The 27,227-nt window shown below is 40.0% G+C and overlaps 1 pseudogene; it reads left to right on the forward strand.

Moving 5' to 3' along the window:
- The first annotated feature begins 1,803 nt into the window (after window positions 1-1,803).
- On the forward strand, window positions 1,804-26,292 carry LOC138847856 (protein-L-isoaspartate O-methyltransferase domain-containing protein 1 pseudogene; annotated as a pseudogene).
- The last annotated feature ends 935 nt before the right edge of the window (window positions 26,293-27,227 follow it).

The raw sequence follows: 27,227 nt of genomic DNA on the forward strand, positions 1-27,227 counted from the left end.
TACCAATGCCAGCACACTTGGTAAAGTGATAAGTATAAATACACAACTGATTAAAAAGATAGGGTAAATGTTGAAGAGATTACACAAATAAGACCAGTGTAAGCAAATAATGAAAGATAGATTCAAAAGGGAGAGAATGGTCCTGTGGGAGAAGCAGGACACACAGCAGACTCCAAACGAACACAAGAGTTTTCCAGAATTAGATTCTCATCTAAGGAAAATCAATGAAATGCCAGAACTAGAACTCAAAGTAGGGATTGTAAGGAAGCTCCATGTGATGCAAGAGAAATGAACAGAGCAATGCATGACATGAATGAAAATTTCATGAAAGAGGTAGAAATCATTAAAAAGAACAAAATAGAAATACTGGAAATGAAAACTTCAGTCGGTGAAATAAAAATATGATTGAGTTTACAAAGCAGAATACATCAAGGAGGAAAGGATTTCTTATCTGGCCAAGACTTTGGAAGTAGCCCAGTCACACAAAAATAGAAAATAATTTAAAAGAATGAACAAAGTTTGTGTGAAACACAGGGTTAACGGTTTAAATGGCCAAATATTCATATGATAATGATTCCTAAATGAGGAGTAAAAGACACTGAGAAAGTATAAAATGAAATAGTAGTTGCAAATTTCCCAGGTCTTGAAATAGACATGGATATCAGGATACAGGAAGAAGAAATGTACCTAAGAAGACTAAACCAAAAGGATCTTCTCCAAGGAATATTGTAGTCAAATTGTAAAAGATAAAGACAAGTAGAGAATCCTTAAGACAGTAAAGTGTCAAATTATGAAAAAAGAAAAACCAAAGTTAGACTAACATAAAACTTCTTAGCCAAAACCCTACAGGCCAGAAGAGAGTGGGAGGATGTATTTAATGTCTGAAAAAAAAATCTTCCAGCTGAGAATATAACCAGCAAAGCTATCCTTAAGAAGTAAATAAGAAATAGGAGATCTCCCAGATAAGCAAAAAAAGAATTCACCAGCACCAGATCAGCCTTTCAAGAAATTCTGGATTCCAAGAGGGGAGAATAGGGAAAGGGCAAGCTACTCTAGGCTATGGGAAAATAGTAAAAATAGGGGCTGGTTTTAGGGTGCCAGATTCTGTCCTGGTTGCTCCTTTTCCAGTCCAGCTCTCTGCTGTGGCCCAGGAGTGCAGTGGAGGATGGCCCAGGTCGTTGGGCCCTGCACCCACATGGGAGACCAGGAGAAAGCACTTGGCTCCTGGCTTTGGATCAGCTCAGCATGTCGGCTGTAGCAGCCACTTGGAGGGTGAACCAATGGAAAAAAGACCTTTGTCTTTCTCTCTCTGTCTAATTATGCCTGTAAAAAAATAAAAATAAAAAAATATATATAGGGGCTGGCACTGTGGTTCACTTGGTTAATCCTCTGCCTGTGGCACCAGCATCCCATATGGATGCTGGGTTCTAGTCCTGCTTGCTTCTCTTCCAGTCCAGCTCTCTGCTGTGGCCCAGAAGGGCAGTGGAGAATGGCCCAAGTGCTTGGGTGCCTGCGCCTGTGTGGGAGACCGGGAAGAAGCACCTGGCTCCTGGCTTCAGATCAGTGCAGTGCCAGCAATAACGGCCATTTGGGGAGTGAACCAACTGAGGGAAGACCTTTCTCTCTGTCTCTCTCTCTCACTGTCTATAACTCTACCTGTCAAGTAAACAAAAAAAGAAAAAGAAAAGAAAATAGTAAAAAGAGAGACAGTGTATACCCAAGGAAAAGTTGGAGGAAAAACTGCATTGAAGATTCTGCAGAAGAGACTTTTTGGATCTGTGTGGAAGGTGCAGATATGCAGCAATGAGCATGGACACAACACATGACCCCAGCAGCAGAGAAAAATGCCAGAGAAAGTGCCAGCTTGGAGAACAAGAGAAATTGGCAGCTTGGAGAGCAAGGTGAGATCAGACTGCAGTGGACTGTGACACTGGTGGTTTAGAAGAGGGACAGCCTAGAGGACTATACTGTTGTTGAGTTCAGTCTAGATTCCTGAGGAGAATAGGAAGCCTGCTCACTGAATTGAAGAAAAGAGACACTTCTCTCCCCCATTCCCCACCATCGTACCTGGCAACCAGATGAGAAAGGGAGGGCATGCTTTTGGACAAAAGTAGGTAGCAGCTGTGTTGGCTCTTGTGCTCACACCTCATGACTGTGGGAGTCTTGTGTGCTGAGAGGGTGCAGGGGGTACCTGGTTCTCAGGGCCATCACGTGCTCAGAGCTCCCTGCCTGCCTGGGGTGGGTCACTGCCATGGAATATGTGCTCACATTGAGGACTGCACAGTTTGTTTTTGCAGTTCATGTGAAAGTACAGATGAGCACTGCACACACTGAGGGCTAACACCTGGGCATTGGTCATGTTGGGAGAGGAAATGAGGGTGTGATTACAGAGATAAGAATACCCCCCTTTCTGTTAACAAGAGATCTACAGTGCCCAAATTGATGGTCACCCTGGATACTCCACCCACCCTTTAACACTGACTCCCTGGACACACCCAGCACATATTCCCTGGGTACTCACTGAAACAGCAGAAACCCCACTAAACCCCAGATGCGTAGTTCAAAGCTAAGAACAATCAGAGGTAAAAAACAACAATTATCTTCACAAATGCCTAAAAATAAGTGCATAAATTAGAGAAACAAGAATAAGGAAGTTGGCACCAGTGCTGTAGCATAGTAGGCTAATCCTTTGCCAGTGGCCCATAAGGGCACCAGTTTATGCCCCAGCTACTCTTCTGATCCAGGTTGCTGCTTGTAGCCTAGAAAAACAGTGTGAGATGGCCCAAGAGTTTGGACCCATGCACCTGTATAGGAGACCTGGAAGAGGTTCCTGGTTCCTGGTTTTGGATTGGCTCAGTATTGACCATTGTAGCCATTTGCATAGTGAACCAACAGATGAAAGACCTTTCTATCTGTCTTGCCCTCTTTCTGTCTGTAGTTATACCTCTCAAACAAATAAAATCTTTAAAAAAAGAATAAGGAAGACAACATGACTCCCCAAAGGATCGCAACAATTTTATATTAGAATGTGAAGATGAAGAGATTGATAAAATGCCTGAACCAGAATATAAAAGATTAATCACAGGAATACTCTGAAGTATTCAGAAGCAAATTCACAAATTAAAGAAATATATACATGACAGGAATAAAAAGTTTTCCCATGAAATTGAGATTTAGAAGAGAAATAAAAATGAAATATTACAAATTAAGAATTAAATATATAAATAAAAAGTACAGTGGAAAGCATTAATAGACATGGTGAGGCAGAAGAAAGAATATCCAATGTAGATTAAAAACCTTTGGAAATTTTTCAGTAAAATTTAAAAAAAAAGAGGAAGTTAGAAAAATTATAAAAGTGTAGGATAGCCGTTGCCGCGGCTCACTAGGGTAATCCTCCGCCTTGCGGCGCCGGCACATCGGGTTCTAGTCCCGGTCGGGGTGCCAAATTCTGTCTCGGTTGCTCCTCTTCCAGGCCAGCTCTCTGCTGTGGCCAGGGAGTGCAGTGGAGGATGGCCCAAGTGCTTGGGCCCTGCACCCCATGGGAGACCAGGATAAGTGCCTGGCTCCTGGCTTCTGATCAGCGCGGTGCCCCAGCTGCAGTGCGCCAGCCACGGCAGCCATTGGAGGGTGAACCAACGGCAAAAGGAAGACCTTTCTCTCTGTCTCTCTCACTGTCCACTCTGCCTGTCAAAAAAAAAGTGTAGGAGATTTATGGAATGCTATCAAATGACCCAACGTACAGGTCTTAGGACTTCCTGAAGGTGAGTAGAGAGAAAATATTAGAAACAGTATTTCCTGAAATAATTAAAGAAAATTTCATAATTTGAATAAATAAAGGGATGCCCAAATACAGAAAGCACATAGAATACCAAATAGACACGACCAGGAAAGATTTTCACAATGACACATTGTAGTCAAACTTTCCATAGTAAAACATAAACAAAATATTCAAAAATGTGAATGAGAGAAACACCAGATTACTTTCAGAGGATCTCCAACTAGGATCAGCTGAATTTTCATCAGACTCCACAGGATATGAAACAAAAGATACAGTATAAGTAATAAGAAAAGAAACACTTAGGAAAAAAAATACCAGAATACTGTACACTGCAAAGCTCTCATATATGAATGAAGGTGAATAAAAGACCTTCTATAGCAAACAGAAATTGAAAGAATTTGTCATCACTCATCCAGCTTTACAAAACATGCTTAAAGGTGTGCTCCACACAGAAACACAGAAAGATAGTCATCATTATGAAAGAATATTAAGGCAGAAATTCCCCCAGTAAAGTACAAAATAAATAGAAATCAAAAACAGGAATATTTATGGAAAAATAGCAGGGCCAAGTTGTTCTTTAGCATTAGGAATCTTAAATGTAAGGGACCTAAATTCAAATTAAAACATATAAACTGGTTGAATGGATTTAAAAAAGGCCTATTTGCTGCCTATTGGAAACACACCTCACCAACAAATATACACATTGACTGTTAGTGAAAAGGAGAAATATATTCCAAATTAAAATAATGCAAAAAAGAGCAAGTATAGCTATCCTAATATCAGACAAAATAGATTTTAACACAAAAAATTGTTAAAAGAGACAAAGAAGGGCACAAAGTAATGAATAAAGATCAATTCAACAGTGACTATAATAAATCTTCAACATTTTAGTAAAATTTCACATAATCAAAGCTTTCTATGCAAATACGGCACATAACAAATCAAGCATAAATTAAGATGGGAAGTCTGGAGAATTTTTCAGTTCCCAGATTTTCCAGAAAGCTATCATTACAATATACAGGGCTCTCTCCTCTGTTTTAATCTTACCAGTTCCAAAGACAAGAATAAGGAGTGAAATACGCACACACAGCACATGCACACACATGCACACATAGGGTGGTAAGCAGAGAATCTAATTCCTTTTTCCAATCACCTAAGTCTTCCTTTAATTCACTAAAAGAAAACTGCAGATATCTTCATTGGTTTCCCTTTTTCTAAAGATTTCTGTAACCTTAATTGCTGCCATAATTATTTTTTATTTTTGCATTTTAACATAACGAAATTCAAAAGCAGTTTCATAGTCAGAACACCTGAATACCTGTGTAACTGCAGGGGCACCTAGGTAAGAGTAGCTGCCAAATTCAGTGATCAAACTTTTTGAGTTCCATGACAAGCTATGGCTCACGTGACATTCAGGATCATTTTTCAGAACATTGAAATTAGCAGTTACAATACAGAGAAGTGAAGACATGATGTAAAAGATTAAGTACTTGGTTTCATTAACATTTTACCAATTCAAGTCACAAAATATTCCTCATTATTATTCATGCAGGTAATTGAGAAAGATAGTGCAGAAATTAAATAAAAAATTATGCCTTCCCTTCCTCCCACTCTCTTGTACTCTACAAAATGTTTTCCCTGGGACTAGGCCTTGAAAAGGCCACTAGATATTAGTATGGCATGCATTACTGCCTGCAATTTAAAAAGCACAATTTGTCATGATTGTAATTACATTATAAAAATGTCCACATGAATAAGTCTAAAAAAGGTTGAAAACTACAGTAAATCTACACTTCACCACTGTTTTGTGTTATGTAGAAGTCATAGATTTAGTAAAGCATTGTAACAATTTAGGAAAGCATCCAAATCTTTAAATTCTGGATGAAATTTATTTTTAATCTACAAAATTGCATGAAGGCTTACTTCAGAGACCTCCTATCATTCTAAAATTCCTCAAGCTGGACAAATCACTTTTAATACAGTTCATTATGAACATCATCCTTCAAAAGCACATCTAATTGTTTGCTCCACATTTTATAATGTTAACCTACGTAGGGCTGATCTTAATTATTCATGAATATCAAACACGATAGGAAGACAAACCTGAGAGAAACATTTACAATGCAATAGCATAATTTGCTAAATTCATCAGTAACAATATTCTCTTTTTTAAAATATTTATTAATTTATTTGAAAGTCAGAGTCACACAGAGAGAGGAGAGGCAGAGAGACAGAGAGAGAGAAAGAGAGAGAGAGAGAGAGGGAGGGAGATCTTCCATCCAATGTTTAACTCAATTGGCTGCAATGGACACAGCTGTGCCGATCCAAAGCCAGGAGCCAAACCCTTCTTCCAGTTTTCCCACATGGATGCAGGGGCCCAAGGACTTGGGCCATCCTCTACTGCTTTCCCAGGAAACCTCAGAGAGTGGGATCAGAAGTGGAGTAGCCAGGTCTGGAGCCATAACCCTTATGGGATGCCAGCTCTTCAGGCCAGGGCATTAACCTGCCGTGCCACAACATGGGCCCCAACATTATTCTCTTAAAAAAACCTTAAGTCTTTCTTCTCTTTATTTACCAATGGATTGTGGGAAATGTGCAATTTTATCTTCACATGAAAATATTTCAATGCACGATGATCTTGCTTGGTGGAACTCTCATCCAACTCTTTTCCATCCTATTGTAAAGGTTAAAAAAAAGCAGTAAACTAGGATGGAACTACCTTGTTACCAGTTATACTGTCTGAAGGCTTTCAGAATCTGTTGGTTTTTCCCTCCTTCTGTCTCTACTTTGTTCTTTCAGCTCACAATATGTAGGCTGGTGTGTTGTTAGCATTTGTTCGTAGGAATAGTTTTTCTCCTGACTAAAATCCTATCTCTCCATAGGTTGTTTCTCTATGTAGTATTTGCCTTGCTCAGTCCTGCCTGATTGTATCAATAAGTTCTTCTTTTAGCTTTGCTAATTCTTTTCTCATTTCATCTAAAATATTGTGCTTCAGTCTGTTATAGTAAAGTTCTTTTGTCTGGACTCCATAGGCACTGGGATGTGATGAGGGTGTGGATTTTGGTCTTGAAATGACAGGTGACTTGCTGCCATTCATGGTATTTGTTCTTTCCCGAGGTTTTCTGGTTGGTTCGGGTGTGCTTGTTGATGAGGCCTTAGAAGTTACAACCTTTCCCATTCCAGCTCCTTTTGTCTTTGCTGTTCTTGTAGTTACCTTCTTTGAATTTCCATTTCTTCTTGGGATGTTCCATTCTGAACTTGGGCAGGTAGTTGTGAATTTTGTCTAGGCAATGTTGGCCCTGTTTCTTGTGAATTTAATACTTCTAAGGCATGCATCATGGCGCTTGCATAGCCACTGGCATCCTCTTTGCTGCCACAGTTGAGATCATACACCTGTCTAGCATCTCACCATTGGTGGAAGGTCTGTGTAGCTTGATTGTATTTCAGCCCTTTAGGAATGGCACAATTTATTACAACTTGATGGTTCAGAATGTGCTGTTGCCTGCATGGTGATAGATGTGAAATCTGCTAAACACAGCAGAACCACCAGCTTCCTATTGGAATCATAAACCATCACAGCAGCACTTGAGAGATTGCTTGAGAGATGCTCTAGTAACTCATGGTGCCGGCAGTGCCAAGGCTTCCCCAGCAGCTGGGAGATGCAGGAGGCATGAGCTGAGGGAGCCGTGAAACAAGTGTCCAGCTCCTCCTTCAGCAGGCTGGGGGCTACACTATCTCCTCACACAAAGCTGAGGCACCAGCCATAATGTGAGAAGGTGGCAAGAGAAAGACTGGGGGAGGGGTGAGAGGCTGAGGCATGGAGCGGGTCCCCAGCTTTGGATGCCTCCCACCGTCTGCTCCTTGTCTTCGTCCTCTTCCTCCCCTCCTCTCAGAGTTTCCTCATTTGCCTATGGAGGGGCGCCCACCAGGGCTGTGCACCAAGGCTGTGTGCAACCCCAAATCATTTCTTATAGTCACCTTGCACGTAAATGGACTCAACCCTCCAGTTAAAAGACACAGACTAGCTGGATGGTTTAAAAAGCAAAACCCATCTATTTATGGCCGACAAGAAACACATCTCACCAATAAAGATACACATAGACTGAAAATGAAAAGGTGGAAAAAGATACTGCATCCTAGCAGAAACCAAAAATAGCTGGCGTAGCCACCCTAATATCAGAGAAAACAGACTTTAACACCAAAACTATTAAAAGAGGCAAAGAAGGTCACTATGTAATGATCAAGGATCACTTCAACAGGAAGACATGACTATTATAAATGTATACACACCTAATTACAGGACACCTGGCTATTTAAAAGAAACATTGAAAGAACTAAAGGATACATAGACTGCAATACCATAGTAATGGAGGTCTTCAATAACCCTTTCAGCAATGGACAGAGATAGAAAATCAATGAGGAGGCCAGTGCCACGGCTCACTAGTCTAATCCTCCACCCACGGCGCTGATGCACCAGGTTTTAGTCCCAGTCAGGGTGCTGGATTCTGTCCTGGTTGCTCCTCTTCCAGTCCAGCTCTCTGCTGTGGCCTGGGATTGCAGTGGAGGATGGCCCAAGTGCTTGGGCCCTAAACCCACATGGGAGACCAGGAGAAGCACCTGGCTCCTGGCTTCAGATCAGTGTAGTGTGCTGGCCGCAGCACACCAGCTGCAGTGGCCATTGTGGGGGTGAACCAACGGCAAAGGAAGACCTTTCTTTCTGTCTCTCTCTCTCTCACTGTCTACTCTACCTATCAAAAAAAGAGAATCATTTAAAAAAGAAAATCAACAAGGAAATAGCAGATTTCATCGACACAATAGACCAAATGGATCTAACAGATATCTACAGATCTTTTCACCCCACAGTTGCAGAATAAACATTTTTCTCACCAGTGCATGAACTTCCTCTAGGACTGACCACATGCTAGGCCATAAAGCAAGTCCCAGCAAAATAAAGAAAATCAAAATCATACCATGCCTCTTCTCTGACCACAATGGAATGAAGTTGGAAATCAGCAACTCAGGAATGTCTACAACATATGGAAACACACAGAGACTGAACAAAATGCTCCTGCATGAACAGTAGGTCATTGAAAAATCAAGAGAGATAAAATCATTGGAAATTAATGAAGATGATGATATAACATATCAAATTTATGGGATACAGCAAAAGCAGTGCTAAAAGGAAAATTTACAGTATTGAAGCCTACATCAAGTGCAGTGACTATTCCTCGCCACCGCCAGAGAATTAGGCAGGCTGCTAGCAGCTTGCCTTGACCGAGGAGGGGAAGTGCGCGACCCACCACTCAGCCTTCCCCAAACCTGGGGGACAATCAGGCATGGTGTGGAGCCCAGTCGAAGCAGGGTCTCACTTTATTGTAAAAGGGAGGTGTATATATAGCTGAGGTACAGAGCAGATGGTACAGAGCAGATGAGCAGATGCGGGCAAGGGGTGGGGTGTTGTGATGCAAAAGGGTCTTAGCCACTCCTATTATACCACCTTAAGGATCCTTAGGCAGAAGCGCCCTGGGGCTGGGGTGTTTGCTACCAGGGATTTGAAACTTAAAGACAGGTTTTCAAATTCGAGGCAGGCTCAGGAAGTGCCTGTAGGCCTCTCCTGATTCAGCCTCCCCCACAATCAAGAAATCATGAAGGCACCAAATAAAATAGCTATTAATGCATCTCAAAGACCTACAAAAACAAAAGCAAACCAAACCCAAATCTAGTAAAAGTAAAGAAATCATTAAAATTAGAGAATAAACAAAATTGAAAAAAGTATACAAAGGATCAGCAAAATGAAGAGCTGGTTTTTTGAAAACAAACAAAAACAAAATTGGCACATCACTGGTCCAAACTAACCAAAAAGAACACAGGAGACTCATATCCATAAAATTAGAGGTAAAAGGGAAATGTAATAACAGACACCACAAAAATAAAAAAAGAATTCAGAAATTACTACAAAGAGCTGTATGTCAAAAAACAGGGAAACACAAAAGCAATGGACAGATTCCTCCACACATACAACCTACCTAAATTGAGCCATGAAGACATAGAAAACCTAAACAGAAGAATTACCAAGACAGAAATGGAATCAATAATAAAGATGCTCCAAACAAATAAAAGGCCACCATCACCTTACTTCCTAAACCTGAAAAAGATACAACAGAGAAAAGAACTACAGACCAATTTCCCTGATGAACATAGATGCAAACGTCATCAACAAAATACTAGACAATCAAATCCAGCAACATATCAGAAAGATCATTCTCCTGGACAAAGTGGGATTTACCTCTGATATGCAGTGATGAATCAACATTCACAAATTAATCAATGTGATACATCACGTTAACAAGTTGAAGAACAAAACCCATATGATTAAATCAACAGATTCATAGAAAGCATTTGATAAAATACAATGCCCTTTCATGATGAAAACTCTAAGCAAATTGGGTATAAAAGGAACATCCCTCAACAACCATGGCAATTTATAACAAACCCATGGCCAGCATCATATTGAATGGGGAAAAGTTGAAAGCATCGCCACCATTATCCAGAACCAGACAACGAGTCCCGATCTCACCATGGCTGCTCAATATAGTCCTTGAAGTTCTAGCCAGAGACATTAGGAAGGAAAAATAAATCAAAGGGATACATTGGGAAGAAGGAAGTCAAACTATACCTATTTTCAGATGACATGATTCTGTATATAGTAGATCCAAAAGACTCCACTAAGAGACAATTGGAACTCATAGAAGAGTTTGGCAAAGTATCTGGATATAGAATCAATACACAAAAATCAACAGTCTTTGAATACACAGACAATGCCATGGCTAAGAAAGAACTTCCAAGATTAATCCCATTCACCATAGCCTCAAAAAATCTGATAGCTTGGAATAAATTTAACCAAGGACGTCAAAGATCTCTACAATGAAAATTATAAAACATCAAAGAAATGAATAGAAGAGGATACAAAAAATGGAAAACACCTTCCTTGTTTATGGATTAGAAGAATCAATATCATGAAAATGCCCATACTACTGAAAGCAATTTACAGAATCATTGCAATACCACTCAAAACATCAAGGACATTCTTCTCAGATGTAGAAACAGCGATACTGAAATTCCCATGGAAACATAGGAGACCCTGAATAGCTAAAGCAATCTTAAACAGCAAAAACAAATCGTAGGCATCACAATACCAGATTTTAAGACAGACTACAGTGAAGTAATAATCAAAATAACCTGGTACTGATACAAAAACAGATGAATAAAACAATTGAACAGCATAGAAACACCAGAAATCAATCCAAGAATCTACAACCAACTTATCTTTGACAACAGAGCTAAAATCAATCCATGGAGCAAGGACAGTCTCTTCAACAAATGGTACTGGGGAAATCTGGATTTCAAAATGCAGAAATATGAAGCAGGACTTCTACCTTACACCTTACACAAAAATCCATTCAAAAATCTACTGAAGATCTACATCTATGACCTGATACCATCAAATTTTTAGAGAACATTGGGGAAACCCTGCAAGACATTGGCATAGGCAAAGAGTTCTTGGAAAAGACCCCAGAGGCATAGGCAATCAAAGCCAAAATTCACAAATGGGATTACATCAAATTGAGAAGTTTCTGTACTGCAAAAGAAATACTCAGCATAGTGAAGAGGCAAGCAACAGAATGGGAGAAACAATTTGCATACTCTACAACTGATAAAGGTTAATAACCAGACTATATAGAGATCAAGAAGCTCAACAACAACAAAACAAACTACACAATTAAAAGATGTGTAAAGGTTTAAACAGACATTTTTCAAAATGGAAATGCAAATAGCCAACAGACACATGAAAAATATTCAGGATCACTAGCCATCAGGGAAATGCAAATCAAAACCACAATGAGGTTTCACCTCACCCCCTTCAGAATGGCTTTCATACAGAGATCAACAAACAGCAAATGTTGGTGAGGATGTGGGAGAAAAGGCATCCTAATCTACTGTTGGTGGGAGTGTAAACTGGCAAAGCCACTATGGAAGACAGTATGGAGATACCTCAGAAATCTGAATATAGACCCACCCTATGACACAGCCAGCCCACTCCTGGGAATTTACCCAAAGGAAAGGAAATCAGCATTTGAAAGAGTTATTTGCACCCCTATGTTTATTGCAGTTCAATTACAACAGCTAAGACATTGAATCAATAAAAATGCCCATAAACTGAAGACTGGATAAAGAAATTATGTGATATGTACACCATGGAATACTACACAGTGGTAAAAAAAATCTAGTCATTTGCAACAAAATGGATGAAACTGGAAAACATCATACTTAGTGAAATAATTCAGTCCCACAGGGAGAAATACCATATGTTCTCCCTGACCTGTGGTAACTAATAGAGCACCTAATAGGCAAGCTATAGATGTTAAATTGACACTTTGAGAAGCAATGACTTTGTACAGCCCTTGTCTCGACTATAGAGGAACAGTTTTTTCCATGCTATTTGTTGAACTTTTTGCTTAATATAGAGATAATCATATGTGTAGGAAGTTAATTGAAAATAAATGTTAGTAAAAAATCAGAGTGGGAATAAGAGAGGGAGGAGGAAGGGGGTGGGAGTATGGATGGGAGGGCAGGCACAGTGGGAAGAATCACCAGGTTCCTAATGTTTTAATTGTGAAATTATGAAGTTTATAACTGTAAAACTCTATGGTTCTCCATACATTATTATGGACTTACTTTTAAGGGTACAGTTTAAAAACTTGCCATGGGACCTCAAATCCCCTTGAGCTAGGTGGAAAAAAAGCACTTTAAGTGTTATAGTGAACATATGGATAGGATTAAGTGTTAAAGTGATCATATAGAGAGGATTAAGTGTTAAAATGATTATATAAATAGGATTAAGTGTTTGGTAATAATAATAGAATTAAAAAGGAGTGAATGTTCCACCATGGGAAGCAGTCCACACAGCAGACTCATAGAATGACAATTACTTTAAGTAGCACTGTGGCCCTTAATTCATTCTGGTCTGGCTGAAAATCCCATGAGAGTATTTCAGACATAGAATGCCAAGACACTGTGGCAAAAAGTGTCCTACATGAAAGGCCCACCTGGGTGAGACTCCAGTGGAAAGAAGTGGTCATCAAAGAAGGAAGTACTTTACTCTGAAAGGAGGGGAGAACTTCCACTTTGCTCATGGCCTTGTCTAAGTAGGGAAGGAGTCATTGGACTCAAAAGGCTTCCACTTGGGGCCGGTGAAGTGGCGCAGTGGGTTAAAGCCCTGGCCTGAAACGCCAGCATCCCATATGGGTGGCGGTTCTAGTCCCAGCTGCTTCTCTTGCAATCCAGTTCTCTGCATATGGCCTAGGAAAGCAGTGGAGGATGTCCCAAGTCCTTGGGCTCCTGTACCCATATGGGAGGCCAAGAAGCTCCTGGCTCGTGCCTTCAGATTGGCGTAGCTCTGGCCATTGTGGCCATCTGAGGAGTGGACAACCAGATGGAAGACCTCTCTCTCTGTCTCTACCTCTCTCTGTAACTCTGTTTTTCAAATAAATAAAATAAATCTTTTTTTAAAAATTGCTTTCACATTGTAGGCAGAGCATGTCAAGTGCCTCAGGTGATCACTGACCACATACATAAGAGCGTTAATTGTTAAATTAACAACAGGAGTTGCTATGCAGTAACTTCCCATGCAGGACCCCTGTCCTCAAAGAGTTGGATTATGAGAGTTAATAGTAAAACTTGTTCTCAAAGATTTACTTGGTTTTAGTGTATTAAAAGGAGGATATTCTTATCCTGCATAAGCTATATTTATGTGTAAGTGCTCATAACAGATGTATCATTTTTGGTTTCTTCAAGGTTAATTAGGTTTCTCAAAAATGCTTAAAAATAAAAAAATTAAAATTGAATTACTTAAAGCTCAGAAAGGTTTACTTTTATTGAAAAAGTATTTTTCCTTATTGTAAAAATAATCCTTCTTGTGTTCTTTTTTTAAAAAAGATTTATTTTATTTATTTGAAAGAGTTACAGAGAGAGAGGTAGAGCCAGAGAGAAAGGACTTCCATCCGCTGGTTCACTCCCCAGATGGCTGCAATGGCTGGAGCTGTGCTGATCTGAAGCCAGGAGGCAGGAGCTTCTTCTGGGACTCCCATATGGGTGCAGGGGCCCAAGAACTTGGGCCATCCTCCACTGCTATCCCAGGCCATAGCCCAGAGCTGGATCAGAAATGGAGCATCTGGGACTCAAACTGGCTCCCATATGGGATGCTGGCACTGCAGGCTGGAGCTTTAACCCATTGCACCACAGCACCAGCCCCCTTTCCTGTGTTCTATTACACAGTAGAGTAACAACTGTCAACTGTAATATATTGTAGATTTCTAAATAGCTAGAAGAAAGACTTTTGAATGTTCACACTGCAAATAAATCTTGAATATATGAAGTGATGGATTCCAATTATCCTAATTTGATCATTAAAATGTGTGTGTATCAAATATTACTTTTCACCCCATAAATATGTACAAATATTGTGTGTCGATAAAAACAAATAACCTAATAAAACAGGAAATTCTGCATGTTGTCAAAACATAGATCCAAAAACATGAATGTGGACATGAGGCTATTTGAAACAAGGCACAGAAAGATAAATGCCACACAATCTCACTCATGTGGATTTTAAGAAAATCACACTTAATCACAGAACAGGGTGGTGGCTGTCAGGGCTGAGTGAAGGAAATGGGAAAGTGTTAGCTGAGCACACATTTGCAGTTATGAGATTGTGGGGAGCAATCTGGACTGGACTGAGTTACTGGAATTAAGACTTATTCTATGCATCTGCTCTCCCACAATATGGCGCTGGGAGAGAAGTAAACAGCTTCCGCACAGCTGCCTCCAGTTCAACTAATAAACTGTAGGACTTGCTCCTGATTGGAGGAGAGCAGCGTACTCGGCGTGTGGGCAGCCGAGTTAGGATTGGCGGAGGAGGACTATAAAGGAGGAGAGAGACGGCATGCACCAGGAACATCTAAGGGGAACATCTAGCTGAAGGAACACCTGTGCAGCCCCCAAGAAGAGCCGGCCGGCGGTGTGCCGCTCCCCTGCGGAAGTGGGGAATGTGGCCAGGGGGAACTGCCCTTCCACGGAGGTGGAAGGGATAGTAGCCAACCCGGGAAGAACCAGCAGCAAACCCGGGGAGGGCCGAGCAGATGAAAGAAGAGCGCAGGGTTTAGTGTTGCTCCTCCACGAAGAGGGGGAGCGACAGAGATAAATTATCCACTCCAGATCTTAATACTCAACACCGTTACTATATGAATATGCTATTACATTCTCACAACTTGGTAATATTTTATGTATTCTCTTAAAAACTTAGCAATGAAAGGAGATGCATATGTTAGATTATCCTAATCATTTCATAATGTACATGTAAAAGAGGACTCCAAAAAGGTTATGAAAAAAAGGCTGGGTTTATTCCAGTACAAAAAGGGATTAAATGATAATGTGGCTCTTGGCTCTGCTCTCCTCTCTCCTCTGCTCTGCTCTATCTTCTCTCCTTGCTAGCTCCTCTCCTCTCTGTTTCTCTCTTATATTCTCTTTCTCTCTTTTTCTTTCGCCACCCCTTCACTCCGGTCTATAGGGTGTTCCCCAATAAACCCTTTCCCTTACTCTGGTGTCCGATGTGTTTTGCGATCACTGACATTAATATAAAACATTGGTGCCGTGACTCGGATAGCCTCATATTGGTAATCCAGTGTCCCCCAGTGCTCTGGGGTCCTGGATTTCTGCCAGTCACAAAGCACACCTCTGGAACTCTTTCCAAGCCACCGAACGCTCTGCGATCTCCATCCACACATTGGCCTTCCAAATTTTGAGGTAAGACATGGAACGGGAAACTCTCACAGCGACTCTACTTGTCTACTGAGTTGTGGTTTACTCTCATCTACATTCTTCTGAGGCTTTTCTACTCAAGTCTAAGGTCGTAGTGCTAGACACCACAACTCCTACTTAAGGCCTTTAGCCTCTACGGACACTGTGTCCAGGCAACAGTGGGTGCGAGTGACGACTCTATCTCTGTTCGTCTCTTTACAGGTGAGGCCCTGGGCTCCAGCGGGCGCTTGGGTGACGACCCCACCTTCTGCTCTCATGTTATCTCGCTAGTCACAGCCGGGATGCAAGGATGCTTGCAGTCCACGGATCTGACTCTACAGGTCGCAATGGGAACTTTTCTCTAACCGCATTCCGTCTGATGGTCCCTCTCAAATTGGCCCCAGCCCTCAAAAGCGGCCCCTCCGTGGTGGCACATTTGGCCCTGAGGGATCAGAAGTCAGAATAGTTTGACCCTGATAACATCTTTATCACTTCCGTGAGCGTTCGGGAAAATGGAAGGAGATTCCATATGTTCAAGTCTTTTCCTATCTTCAAACTAAACCTTCCCTGTGTACTTCTTGCTCTCCCGCTCAAGTCCTTCTGGTCTCCAAGATTCGCACTAGGGTGCAGAAGCCTGAGCAAAAAATCCTTTCTTCTGCCCCGATCCTGTTCCCGCCACTACCACAGCCTCCTTTGATCCTGCAGATCAACCTCCCCCTTATCGCTCCAATCTATAGGCATTGGCTCAGCCGCTGAAGTTCCAGTGCCATTGTCTCCCATGCGGCAGCTGCGTCCTCACCTTCCCCTCCTGCCGAATTCCAGGGGGCGGTGTCAACCTCTTCTGTCCTATCTGAAATCCCTTGCTCAACTATTCCTCAAAGCCATTCTCATGCCCGCATGTACTTCCTCCCTAGCTGCTACCCCCACTCTCACTGTATTTCCCCCTCCCACCTAGGAATTCTTTATCTCAGAACCAGTTGGGGCCCAAAGTCTACCATCTCTGTCTTATTGGTTTGGGAATGGTGTTTTCCATGGTTTCCAACTGGTCTTTTGTCCCTCTCTTGTCCCAGTCTTACCATAAGAATAGCAAGGGAATGGTAGTCCCAGCCTTTTGGGCTCCCTGCTTATTGAGAAACAAATTAGGTATCCCACCCTTCTGAGGGCTCTTTTGTTTTAACAAGCCAGACAGGAAAATCAGCTTTCCTGCATGGACCTGGCCCACTGTAACTAATTTTTCTTTGAATCTAAGATCACTACTGTGGGGAGCAACTCGGACTAGACTAAGTTACTGGAATTAAGACTTATTCTATGCATCTGCTCTCCCACAATATGGTGCTGAGAAGGGAGTAACAGCTTCTACGCAGCTGCCTCCAGTTCAACCAAGAAACTGTAGGACCTGCTCCTGATTGGAGGAGAGCAGCGTACTCGGCGTGTGGGTAGCAGAGTTGGGATTGGTGGAAGAGGACTATAAAGGAGGAGAGAGACAACATGCACCAGGAACATCTATCTGAAGGAACACCTGTGCAGCCCCCGAGAGAGCCGGCCGGCAGTGTGCCGCTCCCCCGCGGAAGTGGGGAATGTGGCAGGGGGAACCGCCCTTCCACGGAGGTGGAAGGGTCAGTAGCCAACTGGGAAGAACCAGCAGCAAACCCGGGGAGGGCAGAGCAGACGAAAGAACAGTGCAGGGTCCTGTGTCGTTCCTCCACGAAGACGGGGAGTGACACACTACCTTTGAAACTATTGCTTTGTAAAATGCTGAACTTATTTTGCAATTTATTTTAACAGGTTTCTGGGTAATCAGTACTCAATGAAACAGCAATGGGTAATTAGCACTTGTTTTAGATGAATGCAATTTTAATTTAAATTAAATTCAGATAGAGATATAATATCAGCATCATAATTCATTTAGATGTAACTGCTAATTTAAATTGGATAAAGGTGAATAAAATAAATGTGTCTAAATGTGAACTTCTGTAAAACTATTTGGGTTAGTTCATAAACTGTCTATGAAAATAGTTCAACACTGTTTAACTCAGGCTAAAATTTGATGCGTTACCTTAATCTTAATTTGAAGATTCTTAACAGTTTATCTCAAAATGTAAATCAAGGACATTGGCAGATGGAAAACACACAAGTATACTAATCTATTTCTCTTTGACATAGAATTAAATCTGATCCTCTGTTAAAGCAATGTGTTAAAATAATCTATTATGTTCTTGATGTCTGTTAAATTCTAATTGCTTTAAAACAGCTGAGTTTTTATTAAAAGCTATGGGCTATTTAAATATGTGCTTATTTTCAAACATTCAAATAATTACCTTGTAACAGTGATCAAATTTGGTCTATATGTCATGATGTTAAATCTCATTTCAACCAGATATTTTGTATTTTGAGCCTTCTTGACATTCTTGACAGGCATTCAAAAAATCAAAAATCAAAGTTCCAAAGAATTTGGACTCTGAAATTTCCAGTAAATTTTGGACTTAAGTTTGTCCAGTTTGGGCCCTACTGAAAAAATCAAAGGACCTATGTCTCTCATCTTGTAGAGACACCAACTAATCAGGCTATTTGGATTATATTAGAAGTACTGTCAAGATGTGAAGTGGTGCTAAATTTTAAGTTTCTATAATATAAAATGGCACTAATACAAATGTCTGAGAATTAAAAAGTCTAATAATCTTGTGTTACTAGACATAATGGTTATCTTAATGAGAAAGCCCCAGAGGCCTAAAAGAGTTACGTGCTTTGTAAAATCCTACAGGTGCTTTCAGAAATACTGTGTGCAGTAAGCAAATACCTCTTGTTGGTTAATGAGTTTATAATTTTAAATGTGGCAACTTAAAGTCTTTTGTCATCCACAGTTTAGTATATCAGATTTGTTGCTCATAAAACTAAAGCATTGTTGGTTCTGTGTTTAGCTGTCCTATAGGTTCTGATGAACTTTTTCCAGCCACATCTATTGTATTGAGTACTTTGGGATGGCTCTGTAAACAGATGAAGCCAGTAATGTATTAAAGGTACCAACTGAGAGAAAGTATGGTTAACTGAGGTTACTAAAAACAAAAGTAATTCAAATCAATTGGTAATTTACAAACAGGAGTTAATTTAAAAAAAACTATTTTTTCTCTCTGTCTCTCTCACTGTCTCTGTCTCTCTTGCTGTCTCTGTCTCTCTTGCTGTCCACTCTGTCAAAACAAAACAAAAAAACTATTAAAACTGCTATATTGGTATATTATGTTATGTTATATGTGTATACATACTGTATGTCTACATGGGAAAATTTAAGTTTTATTTTAATTGGCTTATAGATAAAAGATTGCCCATAAATTTAAGCTGTTAAAATTAATCAAAGATACATTTTAATTCATGTGACCTGAATCTCTGTATCATATGTTTTAAATGTGTTGGTAGAAAAAACTAGAAACATTTTATATGCTTGTGCTGAAATTTGCTGGTTAAACAAGCTACACCATGTTAGATATTTAAGAGATGTTTCCAAATATATGTATTCTTAATATTTATGGAAGGCATTGGACCTTCTGGTAAATGTTTTCTTAAGTTGTTATCTAATGGTTGACACTGCTTTCTAAGTTTTGATGTGCTATTGCTATTGTCAGTAAGCGATCTGGGACTGGCAACCCCATTTCTCTATTCTAAGCCCGACTTGTTCTCTCATTTCTCTATTCTCTTCGAGGTAGGAAACTATTTGTATTATGAAGGAATCTCCAAGATTCAAAATTTGATTTTAGATCTTATAAAAGAGATGGCTAACATTTTTCTGTAATAGCATAGCCAAAATAAGAGCTTAAATTATAATTTCTTAGCTAGATTTACTTCGCCATCAGTGAGGTAAACAGAAACAGGAAAGCCTCCCTTTCAGAACAAAGGGACAGAGCATCTAAAATGTAATCTGTAGGAGTAAAATTGACATCTTGAGCTTTGATGATTGTTTGCAGCCCTTGTCTCTGTAGCTGAGGAAATTTTTTCTCCTCATACTATTTGTTGAACTCTTTACTTACTGTAGGATTAATCTTATAAGTATAAAGAAAACTGAAAAAAAGCATTTCATATCTCCTGTTATCTTTTTGCTTGTCTTTATTTTATGTACTTTCATTTTTTTCTTTTTAATTGTTAAAAGGGAATTGTGATGATTGATTTTTAGTATTTTATTCTAATATAGTCACTTAAGGCTATAATTCCTGTATCTGTCCCAGCCCATGGATTTTTTTTAACTTTTATTTAATGAATATAAATTTCCAAAGTACAGCTTATGGATTACAATGGCTTCCCCCCGCCATAACTACCCTCCCACTCACAACCCTCTCCTTTCCCATGCCCTCTCTCCTTCCATTCACATCAAGATTCATTTTCAATTTTCTTTATATACAGAAGATCAGTTTAGCATATATTAAGTAAAGATTTCAAAAGTTAGCACCCACATAGAAACACAAAGTGAAAAATACTGTTTGAGTACTAGTTATAGTATTAAATCACAATGTACAGCACATTAAGGACAGAAATCCTACATGAGGAGTAAGTGCACAGTGACTCCTGTTGTTGACTTTACAAATTGACATTCCTGTTTATGGCATCAGTAATCTCCCTATGCACCAGTCATGAGTTTCCAAGGCTATGGAAGCCCTCTGAGTTCTCCGACTCTGATCATATTTAGACAAGGTCATAGTCAAAGTGGAAGTTCTCTCCTCCATTCAGAGAAAGGTACCTCCTTCGTTGATGACGTGTTCTTTCCACTGGGATCTCATTCACGGAGATCTTTCATTTAGGTTTATTTTATTTATTTATTTTTTGCCAGGGTGTCTTGGCTTTCTATGCCTGAAATACTTTCATGGGCTTTTCAGCCAGATCCAAATGCCTTTAGGGCTGATTCTGAGGCCAGAGTGCTGTTTAGGACATCTGCCATTCTATGAGTCTGCTGTGTATCTCGCTTCCCATGTTGGATCGTTCTCTCCATTTTTTATTCTATCAGTTAGTATTTTCAGACACTAGTCTTGTTTCTGTGATCCCTTTGGCTCTTCGTCCTATCATTATGATCAATTGTGAACTGAAATTGATCACTTGGACTAGTGAGATGGCATTGGTACATGCCACCTTGATGGGATTGAATTGGAATCCCCTGGTATGTTTCTAACTCTACCGTTTGGGGCAAGTCAGCTTGAGCATGTCCCAAGTTGCACATCTCTTCCCTCTCTTATTCCCACTCTTATATTTAACAGCAATCACTTTTCACTTAATTTTCAACACTTAAGAATAACTGTGTATTGATTACAGTATTCAACCAAAAGTATTAAGCAGAACAAACAAAAAACTACTAAGAGGGATAATGTATTAAGTTGTTCATCAACAGTCAGGGCAAGGGCTGATCAAGTCACCATTTCTCATAGTGTTCATTTCACTTTAACAGGTTTCCTTTTTGGTGCTCGGTTAGTTGTCACCGATCAGGGAGAATATATGATATTTGTCCCTTTGGGACTGGCTTATTTCACTCAGCATAATGTTTTCCAAATTCCTAACAGGGATCACTTTTCAGTTAAAATTTAAACCCCTAAGAATAATTGTGTGTTAATTACAGAGTTCAAGCAATATTACTAGAACAAAAAATACTAAAATGGATAAAGTATTACATTGTACATCAACAGTCAGGACAAGAGCTGATCAAGTCACTGTTTCTCATAGTGTCCATTTCAGCCCATTGATTTCCTCTTCTCTTTCCAATTCCTGTGTGTGCAGACCCTATAGGCCTCTCAATGCTTCCACTTGCATGTGCATATGGGCTAAATGTGTTTCTATTCCTGTGCCTGATACACAGCACAGATGTGATACATATTCGATAGAAGCCATATTCACAGTTTTATTTTTGATTTTTCCGTAGCTCATAATCTATGTTATAATACTCTCTTGCAATTCTGGGCGGTGGTAGCAAGTCACAGCTCCCCATCATGAGCCAAAAAATCATGAGGTCAAGCAAGTGATTCTTTACAATGTGCTGTGTTGTTGAGCTCTAATGTTCAGTTAGACAAATGTATTGAATGTTTTTTTTTCTTTTAATGATTTGCTTTGTTTTCTTTTAATGATTTTTCCAAATTCTTAAAAATAACACAATGGTAAAACTGAAACCAAGGAGACATCCTGAGGTCCTGTCAGAGACAAAGTAGAACAGGGTAATGGAAAGTCCTGAGGTCTTTGGGCACATTGGCTTTGACAACTACACACACACACACACACACACACACACATTCACCCACTGAGCACATCTGTACAAAACATTCCGTGTTAGGAGAAGTAGGGTAAGGTCAAGGGATCAGGATACACTTCCATATTGGACCAGCCTCCCTTAAGGCTCACTAGCTTGTCCAGCATCCAGCCCCTGAGTCTGGCCAGACTTTGCTATGAGAGACTGGAGTTAAAAATGTAGTTCCAGCCCATAGACATGAGGATGCTCCCCACTTGGTTATGCACCTGTGCCACAGACCCCTCAAAACTCCTACTTGTCTGCCATCTCCTTATTCTCCTGGATGATGTCTTGGGGATTTTGGATGAAGGTTTTCTTTTTGCTTTCTTCTTTTCCATTTTGTCCTGTCCTTTGTCTTTCCTTCTTAGATTTCTTCTCCTTGTTTTCAGGTTGCTTTGACCTCCACCCTTAATCTTCACCATTCCCAAAATCCCCTCATGGCTTGTCCTTTGATCCATGGGAGTCAGGAGACCTTTTTTTTTTCTTTGCCATTACCACTTGCACTCCTTTTTTATTTCCCCTTGGAAGTCCTAGAGGTATTTTTCTTGGGAACCAGTACCATCTCCACCTTCCCCAGCCATTGGCTTCTACTTCTGCTTGCTCCTGGGGGCCTGTATTGCTAAGAGGACCCCAAAAGCTCCTGTGATCATTCTTGTTGATCTTGGTGATGTCTATGGCCTTTTTCTTTCCTGCATCATCAACTCCATCAGGACCTTCCCCACCAAGGCCTGCATCTGGTTTTACTCATGGACTAGGTTTTTCCAGGAGGTGGTGGGAACTATTGATTAGAAGGATTGGGGTTCAGAAGCCCATGACCCACTTCTTGGGCTTCTGAGCTGTGGTGCTTCATGTGGCCTCTTTTCTACTTGCATTGGGAAACATGATCACTGTTGCCTGTTGGGACTAAGTCTGCTGCTTGACATGTAGGGAATCTGGTGTCCAGAGTAGAGGGAACTGGAAGGATGATGTCTGGCCTGGGAGTAGCCTTTGACACCAGAGAACAGGTCAGGATAAGTTTAGGGTTACTGTCTGTAATTCACTCCCTCCCAGTAGGGTTTGAACCCAAGCTGGGGGCTGAGTTAGTCATCTGGGGCTCTTTCCTCCTTGAAGAACTGTTTCTGCTCTCTCACTATTTTCTGAGCTCCCAGGTCTTTGGTTTCAAACAATAAGTTTGGTATTTAAATGTAGCACCATGTGACATTTGAAAAGGTTACAAAAGCACTTTTATAAAATTATACTCAATATATATCAGTTGGATACAATAACAAAATGGAGACCAATAATTTATTATTCTATTGTTGGCTCTGAAACAGACATGAGGTGTAGACTCATTTATTTGATGGGTGGGATGTCTCTGAAAGAGTGGAGATTGAAGTGACATCATGCACTGCATTTAAGGGTCAATACATGTATTACTGAACAGCAAGGAAGATTGTTTGCCACTACATTGATGTCTTACAAAAATAAATAAAAATGTTTGTAAATCATCAGATTAAAATTAGAACAACTTATCAACCCCATTACACCACACTTCTTGTTAAACTCCCATATTCACCATATCTGTATATAGGAAAATGATTTTTACCCAAAAGTATGCACACTATAATATTTTTTATTTTCAATGTCTATTTTGATCTGATTTATTTCAGTTTGTCTGTTTTCAAATACATTTATTTTCCATCAATAATCAGATTTTTTTGGCTCTATGCTTTTAATCTTCCATGTTATACCTTCAAATATATTAATACCTGATTATCATTTTCATTTTTTTTGACAGATAGAGTTATAGACAGTGAGAGAGAGACAGAGAGAAAGGTCTTCCCTCAGTTAGTTCACTCCCCAAATGGCTGCTATGGCCGGCACTGTGCCGATCTGAAGTCAGGAGCCAGGTGCTTCTTCCTGGTCTCCCATGCAGGTGCAGGAGCCCAAGCACTTGGGCCATCCTCCATTGCCCTCCTGGGCCACAGCAGAGAGCTGGACTGGAAGAAAGGCAGCAGGGACTAGAACCCAGTGCCCATATGGGATGCCGGTGCTGCAGGTGGAGGATTAACCAAGTGAGCCATGGCGCAGGCCTGATTATCATTTTCAATTCATTTTTGCCTTTTTAATTTTATTTTTAAATAAAGACTAGTTAACAATTTTGATCATGTTTCTCTATTTTTCATGTGTATCAACATGACATATAAAATCTGTTAGCATATCTTGATTAATAATTCTTACTGTAGTTCACAATACATGAAGAAAAGTATCTGTTGTGATGTATTCTCTTGAAAAATAAGATGCAAGTGGAAGTCATTGAGCATTTTTTTGGAATGCTCATTATAAAGGAGGAAGCTTTAGCTGCAAAATCATTTTCCTTATTCCTTCCTGAAACACAGATAGTGTGTTGGTAATACAGCAGCTATTATGTATCTATGAGGTAAGAATATGGAGAATATGACACATTGTCAGGACATATCACTGCTTACACTCTCAGACTACCATATTAGCCCGAGATCATATAGTTTGGTGAGATTGTTACAAAGAAAAATAAATATGACTTACATAAGCCCATGAGTTCAATGATCTATTATACTCAGTCAGGTTTATTCTTAATAGAAATAATGTTTTTCTATTTTATTTAGTAAGCATAATTATTATCAATCACCCTCCTTTTCTCTTACCCAGATTGTAACTTATGGTACTTCAGTCTCCAACAAATGATGCATGAAGTCTCTAGTATTAAGGAAAAGACTTCCCAGTGTCTGACCAGCCTCACCTCAGCACAATCCTAACATTACTTCAGGAGTATAACTTTGAGAAATATTTACCAAGCCATATAGATATCTTGCAGACTATAATTTTTTAGTCTAAAATGATGTTTGTTCCTCTTATCTGTTCTATTAGAAGATACCATTGATTATAATTCATCTAGACCAAAACAGCAGTGTAATTTTTACTTCAATACAAATTTACTTTTTTTCTTTTTCTACAATAAATGAAAGTGTAGAGAAAGCAATTTTAAAGACATTTCTTAAAATGTTCCCTTTAGATTAATGAATAGATGGCAGTCAGAAAGCTAGAGAAATTAAGAAAAGATATTGCAATTTAAACAAATACCTATGAGGGGGCATACTAACACTTGCCTGTTAATTATTCATATTCAATTCCTGCTAGTAATGCCTGGCTCATTTTAACATTAATATTTATTCACAGAATAATTGTTATCTTAGTGTGACTGTTGTAGCACTTTAGGTTAAGCTGACACTTAGAATGCACACACCAATCCACCTTCCTGATAATTAGCTTGTGAGGAAGCAGATATTGAGTCAACTAGATGGGTTTCTGCCACATATATAGGAGGCCTGGATGGAGTTTCTGCCTCCTGGCTTTGGCTTGGCCCAGCTGAAGCTATTGAGGGTATTTGGGGAATGAAACTGAAAAGATTCATTCTCATTCCCATTCTCATTCTCATTCTCCTCTTTTCTCTCTTCTTCTTTTCCTCCTCTCCCCTCTCCCTCCCCTCCTCCTCCTCCACCTCCTTCTCTCCTCCTCTCCTCTCCTCTCCTCTCCTCTCCTCTCCTCTCCTCTCCTCTCCTCTCCTCATTCTCTCTCCCTCTCTCTCTCTCTCTCCCTCTCTCTCTCTCTCTCTCTTCTCTCTCCCCTCTCCCCTCTCCCCTTCTCTACCACTCTGCCTTTCCAAGAAATCATGGGATTGAGCTTCATTCAGATGTTGTGGAATATGCCAGGGGAAAATAGGAGAGCTTCATCAAATATAATGATAGCTTTGATAAGTTTGAGCTGTGTGATCCTGCATTTGTGGTTGGTAATTGCCTCCAGAGACCATCTGACAGTTATCAGTATGATCAAATTATTGTGTTGCTGGAGTCCAGAAAGACAATGAAAGCTACGTGAAAATTTTACTGAACATGGGAGGCCTACTAGTCATTCCTGTAGAAAATCAGTTAACACAGATTATGCAAACTGAACAAAACACTTGGGAAAGTAAAAATATCCTTGCTGTTTTATTTGCTCCATTTGTGCAGGCAAGAAAGAATGATTACAGCAAACCTGATTCTGTGGGACTCCCCCCCTGCCCTGTGCCCTGAGGAACCTGCAAGACTTGTCCTGTATTTATATTCACTGCACTTAGAAATTTCATAAATGATGAGACACAGGCCAAAGGGATTCCCCAAAAGGCTCCACCCAAAATGAAGAGAGAATGAGTCAGAATTAACACGTAGGTCTTTGTGGGTAATCAGCTTCTTTCTCAGCCTCTAGACAGTGAGGATCACAAATAAGAGAAGGGGAAAGACCACAGCAAAACCATGAAGCCAGAAGGGTCTCCACAGAATTTACTGAGAAAATCATGAAGCTGCCCCTCCCTGAGTCTTTAAAAGTTTACTTGACATGTTTTAGAGACAAATAACAGATACGGAGATAGAATGCCTACTGATAATTCCTGTAGTCTTGAATATGTAGCATTTTTTAGTTGAAAGAATTATTCCTTTAATCAGAGTGATGGGGGAAAGTATATAACCTGTTTCTACCAGTAACAGAAATGATGTATTCAGTCATTTAAAAGGATCCCTTTTATAAAATCTATTTTTCTTTAACTCTTGGGAAAATGCTGTTTTGTTTCAGAGTGCTTTGAAAGTGGAATGAAACCATAGTCAAGACATTGTGTCCTATAAATTGTTTTCTGACTCTTTAGAGATTTATAGTGGTAAATGTTAGACAAAATTTTATATAAAGTTTAAACCATTATTAAGCATATAAATATGATTTGAATTGCAGTTATTTTATTTCCTCTTTGAAAGTCCCTTATAAAGAAATAAAATGCTTTGTAGACCTATTTACCTTTTTTTAAAAGATTTATTTATTTATTTATTTGAAAGTCGAAGTTACACAGAGAGAGGAGAGGCAGAGAGAGAGAGAGAGAGAGAGAGAGAGAGGTCTTCCATCCGATGATTCACTCCCCAATTGGTCGCATTGGCCAGAGCTGCACCAATCCAAAGCCAGGAGCCACAAGCTTCTTCTGGGTTTCCCACATGGGTGCAGGGGCCCAAGGTCTTGGGCAATCTTCTACTGCTTTCCACGGCCATAGCAGAGGGCTGGATCAGAAGTGGAGCAGCCGGGTCTTGAACCGGCGCCCGTGTGGGATGCTGGCACTTCAGACCAGGGCATTAACCCACTGCACTACATCACTGGCTCTGACCTATTTACCTTATTTTTGTTGCAATCACTATTTCTGAGTTGCTGGAGACATATTCCATGCAATATATGAGTGCAATAATAATGCAACTTAATAAGTAATTTAGCTTTTAAATAAAACGCAAATTTCATGAAATCTTACAGCCCTGC

The sequence above is a fragment of the Oryctolagus cuniculus genome, assembly GCF_964237555.1.
Source record: "Oryctolagus cuniculus chromosome 17 unlocalized genomic scaffold, mOryCun1.1 SUPER_17_unloc_1, whole genome shotgun sequence".
NCBI lineage: Eukaryota > Metazoa > Chordata > Mammalia > Lagomorpha > Leporidae > Oryctolagus > Oryctolagus cuniculus.